The sequence below is a fragment of the Molossus molossus genome, unplaced genomic scaffold (genome assembly GCF_014108415.1).
Source record: "Molossus molossus isolate mMolMol1 unplaced genomic scaffold, mMolMol1.p scaffold_m16_p_5, whole genome shotgun sequence".
Lineage (NCBI taxonomy): Eukaryota > Metazoa > Chordata > Mammalia > Chiroptera > Molossidae > Molossus > Molossus molossus.
This window is the reverse complement of record NW_023425388.1, coordinates 115,850,801-115,860,152: the sequence shown is the minus strand read 5'-3', so window position 1 is coordinate 115,860,152 and position 9,352 is coordinate 115,850,801. Positions and strand designations below refer to the sequence as shown.

At 45.8% G+C, this 9,352-nt stretch overlaps 1 non-coding gene across 1 annotated transcript; it reads left to right on the top strand.

Moving 5' to 3' along the window:
• The first annotated feature begins 5,203 nt into the window (after window positions 1-5,203).
• On the top strand, window positions 5,204-5,324 carry LOC118618003. Its single transcript, XR_004956949.1, has one exon. It is a non-coding gene; the product is annotated as a small nucleolar RNA SNORA24 (small nucleolar RNA).
• The last annotated feature ends 4,028 nt before the right edge of the window (window positions 5,325-9,352 follow it).

Here is a 9,352-nt window from a genome sequence, read left to right as displayed (position 1 = left end):
TCATAACAGGCTTTTCTTCTCACAGTGATGGAGGGAATGAGAACTGATTTCAGAGCCAGAAGGAACTTCAGGAATGATCTTGATTGACCCCTATCTTAGAGCCGGAGAAACTCTGGCCTGGAGAAGTTCTCTCCCCATCACCAGTGAGCCCACAGCAGAGCAAGGGTTGGAAAACTGGTTCTGTGGTGACCAAACAGGCTCTTTAGTGCTCCGAGCGCCAAGGAATTACGATTAGGTAGGAATGTCTCCTTTTGCTTTAGGAGATACGTATTCCTCTCCGGAAACCCCAAAGTTCAGTAAGGTAAATCCGAAGACTTACTGAACTTCAGTGGGTTCCCCTGGCCACTAAAATAACTCTTGAGCTGCGATTTTTCAGAACACTTCACGACATGGCCACACCCTACCTTCCAGTCCTTACCCACAGCTTCCTCCATTGGCCTGTTGGAGCCCAAAGAGTCCACTTTCATTTTTCAGAAACCTTGAGCTGCCTTTACGTTTTTGTTAACTTTCCCTTCGTTAGGATACTACCTATCCTTGGAAGTCTCGCTCGAATCTCACCTCCTCTGTGAAGGTTTCCCTTGCACGGGGATCCAAAACGCTTTGGGATTTGTGACTCGGGACCAGTCTGTGTTTGTTACATTGCCGTGTTTATTAGCTTTATTTCTCAGATTTCTCGGCCAGAGTAGGTGATCCTTAAGAACGAATGTCATCTTTTCTATTCCACTCTTTTTTTTTTTTTTTAAATCTACGCTCACCACCTCAAACGCTAGTGTGAAACAACACACGGGGAACTCACCATCGCAGCTGAGTGAGCAAGGGGAAGAACGCGGAATGCTCCATCATCAGGATCCTGAAAGTGAGAACATGTTCTGTGACATCTTTGACCCCTGATACAGCAGCTATCAGCTCGCCCCGTCCCTGGCACCCTCTGTTCAATGCCCGGGCTTGGCCCGAAACAAACTCTCCCAGCGTAGGTTTGATATTTGGAAATGTATCAACAGAGGTATGTGTCCTTCAGTCACATATGAGCCCCATGCACACTAAGTGTCACAGAGAAAACCAAAGTGCTCTATGAAGAAGACTGACACCACCACAGCAGTCTGTCCAGTTAGAAGGAAAGGGTCAAACAACCACGCTGGCCTGTGGGCTGTCAGCTGGCCTCTGTCCCATCTTGTCCCAGGGCGCGGGAGGGGCAAGGATGCGACACGGTGTGCCCTTCTCCACTCCCAAAGCCGGGTCCAGTCTCTGGCGGGACAGCTTGTTCTCTCTTCAGAACCGAATCTTCTGCAGTGGGACCGACCGTGCCACGCTCCCCGTGACGAGCGTTTAGGATGCGGTGGGGTTACCGGACCGGACTCCATGCCCTGTGCGGAGCAGTCCCGGGCCTGTCTGGAAAGTGCCCTCCACACAGACGTGCAGAGCCAGGAAGGGTGCTTAGTTGGGAGCAGTGCCCTTGACCAGATTCCAAGGCTCAAGGTCACCTGGGATTGAGATAGGTTATAATTTCCGACAAAGCCCAAGTCAGAACGATAAACACACACTGGAGTGCCCACGCGCGTTTCTGCCCGTCTCGAGCCGTGGTCACTCCCGCACACCCCCGTTAGTCACAGGTGGAGTGCATGGAGCAGGGAGGGGCTGCCGGACCGAAGACCATCGCCAAACCTTGCGGTCACTTCTGCCTGATCCGGAACAGCGATCAGGTTGGTTTTCAAGGTGAGATTCCTTTCTCTTGCTAAACGTGATGTGAAGTCCGTCCTCCCAGACACGCACACCGGGAAAGCGGACCGCGCGGCTCAAGGCCCAGCCTGCGGCAGAGCCCACGGAGTCAGCCTCGCCCAGAGCGTGGCCAGAGGACACCGCCAGCTCGGAAGCCTGTAGGGATGCAGAAGCTCAGGCCCGGCACGGGCTCCCGACAACTTTCTTCACAGCATCCTGTTGAGTCGCATGCAAGCTCAACTTTGAGCAGTGTTCGGGAGGGCTCAGGGTGCCAGTCCCGCGCCTTGGATGGACCCCAATTCCTCAGGCTCCGTTCTCCCTCCGAGGGACAGGGAACACCCACCCTCCTGTGCCGTGGAGCCTAGCGGCAGTGAAGGCACACTGCAAATTCACAGCATTCTGTGCAGATGAGACCCCCCTAGCCCAATTGCCACCGCGGAGGCTGAAGGCTGTCCTCGCTGGGGACAGCAGGGGCGCAGGGTGTCACCACGTCCTCGGACCGCTGCCACTTACCGTCTGTGCCGCAGTGTTGCCTGTCCAGAGTCCCGCCTTTGGAAGGGCCCCTCAGGACGTGCGGGCTGTGCATCACGTTCGGCCCACGGCCCGGGCTGAACTGCGTGTCCCAGGTCCACGAGGAAGACCCGGTGTCTTCGGGAAAGTGAGGGACACCGGATATGCAGGTGGGGCAAAGCGGGTTTCCAGCCGTGGGGCACACACAGAGTGCACTCTCGTATTAGTATGTATTAATTATTGTATTGTCTTCAGTGTGGAAATAACGTTGGTCTCAAAGACTGCCTGTGCACAGAGGCCGGTCCCCGCCTCCCAGGCTCTTGCGACAGCTTCCTGTCACTTCACACAGCATTCGATCGCCGGGGCAGGGGGTGGTCGTGCGGACAGTGCCGCCCGAAAAGGGCTCCGTGTAACTAGAGGGGCTCATAAAACTTGCCCTCGAAGAGGCTTGAATTTCTATTAAAGAAAACAGAAAGCCCGGCCGGTGTGGCTCAGTGGCTGAGCGTCGACCCTGCAGCAAGAGGTCGCCGGTTCGATTCCCGGGCAGGGCACATGCCCAGGTTGTGGGCCTGATCCCCAGTGGGGGGCGTGCATGAGGCGGCCAGTCGATGTTTTCTCTCATGGATGTTTCTATCTCTCCCTCCCTTCCTCTCTCTCTAAAATCAATAAAGAAAAAAATTTTTTAAAAAATTATTTGCAGTTATTTTTGTCCTTAGGCAATATTTCATAATATTGAGTCATAATAAAAAGTCAAACTACTGGCTTATTTTTTTTTTAATCCTCACCTCTTAGAGAGTGAGGAGGGGGAGCGAGAAACAGAGAGAAACATCAATCAGTTGCCTCCCATATACGCCTGACCAAGGATTGAACCTGAAACCTTTTGGGTGTACAGGGTGATGCTCCGACCAACTGAGCCACCTGGCTGAGGCAAATTACTGGCTTTTAAATCACCTGATATTTCTCTTTCCGGTCATGCTACTAACTTGAATCTCAGTTAAGTTCATGTGTTTCATTTGAGTTTGACTTTCAAGATTAAAAGAAAAGTAGCTTTATTGAGATGTAGTGCACATACCACACAATTCACCCGCTACTGTGTTCATCTCAGAAGAGACCTAGTACTGTTTGGCCATGACCACACAACTACCCCCCCCTGCCCCCACCCCACTGCATGGCCTTAAACAACCATTAATTTACTTTTTGTCTCAGTATATTTGCCTGCAATGGACATTTTACATAAGTGGAATAGTTTGATATGTGGCATTTTGTGACTGGCTTAATCCATGATGTCGCGCGTATGAGCATTTCATTCCTCTTTATGGCTGAGCAATATTCCAGTATATGGATATACCATGTTTTATGGATCCTCACCTCAATTCGTAGAGATTTGGGTTTCTTCACCTGTGAGAATTATTAGGAATACTGCTGTGAACCTCCAGCAAAACCAACACAGCACACTAGATGGGAAAAGATATTCGCGAACGATACATCTGATAAGGGGTTAATATCCAAACTGTGTAAGAAACTCGTACAACTTAATACCCCCCAAAGTCCGATTAAAGTGGACAGAGACTTCAGGACACAGGGTAAACATGTCCACAGCTACGCAGATCTGGGGCACCTAGGACATCAGCCCCGACAGCCCCGCTTTTGGCGCGTCACTTTTCGGGGGGCCAAGGCAGCCCTGGCCAACGTGGCTGCTTTCCCTCATCATTTCTAAGGAGCGAGGCAGCCCCACCAGGCTCCCTCCACGGGCTTAATTCCTTAGTTTCCACGCCGCCTCCACTGCCCTTGGCGCTCCCGTTGAGAGTCTCAGCAGGTCTCCCTGCTTGGCCGGTGTGTCCTTGTGTCCGTTGTAGCACCTTGGATCCCTTCTCCAGACGTCTTACAGGCATCAGAAGCAAGCGAGAAAAAATTTTGCATCTTTACAAAAATTAGTAATTCAGAGCACGTGTAGGGTCTGTCTGTGATACCTGCTTTTCTGCGTATTATATAAAATACTCTCTGCCTCCAGATGGCATTACTAAGGGACGATACTATAGTGGCCGAAAGAGATTGAATACTTATGTAGGTTAAACAGGATCCTGTGGTCTGGACAGAGTATTTGATACTAAAGCCAGTTTAAGTTTGATTGATGTCTTTTAGAATTATTGCCATAAAATATATGTTTATTTTATCTAGATTTACAAAGAGTTTATGCCATGATCCTTTGGTTAAGTATATTTGACAACCTTCCCAAAGTTTAAATATTAACAGACTCTTTTAATCGAGAAATGACTTTGAGTTATCCCTGTGGGCCCTGGAATACCTCAAGGATTTATTCTCTCTCCTTGTAAACTTTTAAAAATGAATCCGGCCCATTTAATACACTTGAAATACATGGGAAGCATTGCCAAATAAAAATTAGTAATAATAACTATGTTCTATTTGTATTTTATTAAAATGGATGTTCTAGAACGTTCGATCTGCTCCAGGAAGGAACTTACAAAGACTCAAAGCCAAGTTCACGCAGGAAATTCTCAGGGGCAGCAGGCGTCTGTCAAGTCAGAGACACCACACAAGCCAAAGGTGACGGGTCCGTGTGGGGGCATCTGGCAATGGGACTCCAGGTGTTTGTGAGCCATGCTTGGGGACATTTATGAATTGTTCCCAGTGCTCAGTGCACACTTCCAATGAGCCATGTGCGGTGTTTTAAAATCTTACATAGATTATTTATTCTTTTTTTTTTTTTTAATCCTCACCCGAGGACATTTTTTTATTTTTTGTTCAGATAGAGTGGGAGGGAGGGAGAGGAAGAGAGAGAGAGAGAAACATCGACATGAAAGGGACACATCGAGTGGCTGCCACCCTCATGACCAACCGTGTCCGGGGACAAACTGCAACCGAGGCACGTGCCCTTAGCGGGAACCGAACCCGGGTCTCTCTGGACCGCAGGCCGACGCTCTAACTGCTGAGCCAAACCGGCCAGGGCCTATTTATTCTTTATATATATTGAAATTGTATATTGACCCTTCCTAGCCATGAAAGAGCATTTTCTTGTTTATTGGCAAAGCTGTCACCATTTAATTGGTATCAGATTCTGACTTGCACAAGTAAAGTTTTTAACTTTTAAAACCCTGTGGGGTGCCCTGGCCGGTTTTGCTCAATGGTTAAAATGTCGACCTATGGTCCATAGAGACCCAGGTTCGGTTCCCGCTAAGGGCACGTACCTCGGTTGCAGTTTGTCCCCGGCCCTGGTTGGGTTGTGCGGGTGGCAGCCACTCGATGTGTCTCTTTCACGTCGTTGATTTTTTTTTTCTCTCTCTCTCTCCCTTTCACTCTATCTGAACAAAAAAAAATGGAGAAATGTCCTCAGGTGAGGATAAAAAATAAAATAAAAAATAAATAAAATGGTCGATTTCTCAAATGTTTGCGAAGTTGGACTCACTGTCCCGATGGGTGATGATGGAAAACGAGAGACCGAGAAATGCAGGCTGGAGTCCTCTTTAGCTCCCTGCAGCGCAGGGGCCAGCCGTGGTTTCAGCGCCCGGCTCGGGACTGGGCCAATGATGTCTGGAGACTGGCCAGGCGTGTTTTCAGTACAGGCCTGCATGTTGTTCTCAGTCGAGAACAGGTGAGCGCTTTCTTGTTGTAATTAAATAAAACGCTTGGCTCATCCGGAAAAAAAAGAAAAAGAAAAGAAAGAAATTGTGTATTGAATCTGAAAGTGTGCGCTTTATATTGTTTTGTTTTTATGGCATTTCATAATAATTATTATTTACCAAGAAATTGTTATCTTAGAGTGTTATATCTTGCAGAAAAGCAAAATTCTTTATCAATTGTATTATAATCAAGTCTATAATCACATCATTTTTTTTTCTTTATTGATTTTAGAGAGAGAAGAAGGGAGAGGGAGAGAGAGATGGAAACATTGATGAGAGAGAACATAGATTGGCCGCCTCCTGCATGCCCCCCACTGGGGATCGGGCCCACAACCTGGGCATGTGCCTCGACAGGGAATCGAACTAGTGATCTTTTGGTGCAAGGTCGATGCTCAACCACTGAGCGACACTGGCCTGGTATAACCACATCATTTTAAATTTCATCACTTATAGGCAGTCATTGCCTTACTCTAATCATTAGAGTCTAATGCATTTGTAAATATGTTACATTTCTGGACAAGTTCGTGAAAAGGACTCCTCTGACTTATTCTAGGTTGCAGGTTTCTAAGCAGGTCATCTCGGTGAAATATAAAACTTGAAGAAATAACTAGATTCAGGGGAAAATATTTTGTTTTCCAGATATAAGGAAGCTTGTTTTCATCTCCCTAAAACAACATGGTACATCATATCTTCAAACAATATTGAAGCATTTACATTTTTCTTCCTACTGAATCCCTTCAGAATTTTGCAGCGCTCAATGAGTATTATTTGCATGACAATATATGTATTTGCATAAATGGAATAAGAATCTGTTCTCTTTAAAATAGAACACATGAACCCAGGTTCCAGTTGTGGTTTTATTACGAGTCTTTGATTAGAATGGCATGGTCAGGAGAGACATGCTTGGACTCTGGAGGTCACCAAAAAGCCTTAAGAATTGGGATTGATTCTCAAGACCGATCGAAGCCCATCAGAAGCCACTTGTAGTACCTTGGCCTGGTACCTTGCTTGGTCAAGGGTTCATGGCAATTTTTCCAGGTAAGGAATGAAGGTTGTTTTATTGAAAGATGGCAGAAAAGGAACCTCAGTCAACACGTTGGGAACCTGAAGGACTTGAAGACATGACCCAAATCTGCAAGAATTCCAGGCAGTCCTGATGTTGGCCCCTCCGCCCTGAGGGCTGACGGCTGACTGCTCCTTAGAGCTCAATCTACAGATTCCTTATGAATGACTGACATTCCAGCCAAACAGATTCGATAAAGCTCATCAACTTCTAATTCTTGTCATGTTTGTGCAAATAATCAGGCCAAATTAAAGCCAGACCTGATGCAGTCTCTTTAATAAAAATGAGGGTGATTTAGGGAGAGAAATTTTGTTACAGTGAAAATCACAGTGCCCGATTGTGAATATTGGACGCTAGCACAGTTGATTGTCTTCAAAGTTTTGTCTTTATCTGGGAACTAAACTGGATCCTGTATTCTTCTAGTTGTCTTCAACCCTCCAAACTGTTTCACTGTTTTCTTTCCCATCCTTTGACTTGGAGTTATTACAAACGACTGCTCCAATGTCAACCATGCCGGATGGACCTGAGCACTCGATGCTGTCCAGTGGTCACCGCTGGCTTGTAGTCCAGCAACAGAGACTTTCAGCCTTCTCGACGGACAGTCTTACAGACCCAGAAAGTGGCTTATACTTTGCTGTGATCACTAACCTTTGCTTTTCTGTTGTTTTCACAGGACTTTCTCTTATTAAATACCTGGCTAATTGTTTACACAATATTGGTCTCACTTTGGAAGACCATCCGTGCCTTCCTTTTCTTTCTCAAAACCATGTATGAACCATTACAGGCGAACAAATAGCCCTGACCACGGCCTGTAGAACTTACCCTGCCCTTCTTCCCCAACCCCCCACATGCTCACCGGCCCAGGGACCGCTCCACACCCACACCCAGCAGGAAGCAGCGCAGAAGAGAGAGACCTCTGCCCCGATTCTGTAAGAATAATTCCTAACCAACAGCAAGAGGAGGGAAATGTTAGGACTAAGGCAGGCAATATAATTCCTAACGGCCCTTTCGCAAGCCTCCCCAACCAAGGAAAACAAAGGTCAAACTTCCTGCCGCAGGATAACTCCCGAACAAGAAATGCCTCCGGACACCAGGAACCAAAGAAACACCCATTCGCACATCTGCATTCCTGTAGCCCTCACCCCCTGCCCAGCCCCACCAGCCGAGACCCAGAACCCACGGACTGGCAAAGCGTCCCTCCAGTGGACAGTTCCCCCTGGCTCGGGGACGTGCAGGACTTCCCTTTGGATGCTCCCCGAACCCCCGTCCTCTTTTCTTGAAATGAACCCATTTTTCTTAAAAAAACAAACACACAAAACCAATAGCACCAAAAAGTGGACAGAGGATATGAATAGATATTTCTACAAAGAGGATGTACAGATGGCCAACAGATATATGAGAAAATGCCCAACTTCACTAATCACCAGGGAAAGGCAAATTAAAACCACAATGAGATATCTCATGCCTATCAGAATAGCTATCATCAATAAATCAATAAATAGTAAGTGCTGGCAAGGATGTATAGAGAAGGGAAGCCCCTATACTGTTGGTGGGATTGTCAACTAGTACAGCCACTATGGAAAACAGTATGGATAATCCTTTAAAAAATTAAAAATAGAGTTGCCATACAACCCAGCAACTCCACTTCGGGCTATGTATCCAAAGAAAACAAAAACACCAATACAAAAAAAGACATATACACTGCTATGTTCATTGTAGCATTATTTACAATAGCCAAGATATGGAAGCAGCCTAGATGTCCATCAGTAGATAAATGGATAAAGAAGATGTAATATGTAATAGTAATGAATAGTATTCATGAATAAAATAGTATTCATTGATAAAAATGAATATGAAATAGTATTCATTAATAATGAAATAGTATTCATTAATAAAAAGAATAAAATCTTGCCATGTGGGAAAACATGGATGGACCTAGAGGTTATTTTGCTGAGTGAAATAAGTCAGACAAAGAAAGACAGATGCCATATGACTTTACTTATATGTGGAATCTAAAAAAACAAGACAAATGAACAAACAAAATAGAAACAAACACATAGATATAGAGAAAAGGCTGATGGTTGTTGAAGGGGAGAGCAGTAGGGGATTAGAAAAATATATATAATCTATTTAATATATATAAAATATATATAAAATCATTTTTTAAATTTTATTTTTTGTTTGCTCAGTGCTGCTATATAGAAATATTTGTGTCTGTATATTGACCTTGTTTCCTGCAACCTTAATGAGCTCATTTATTAGTTCTAATAGTTCCAATAGTGGAGGGACAAAATATAAATAAGTAAAATAAAATTGGGAAATGAACAAAGTAATGCTACGAACATTTGCGACATGTGGACGTATGCTTCTGCTTCTCTCGGACACAGACTTAGCAGAATTGCTTGGTCAAATGGTGACTCTATGT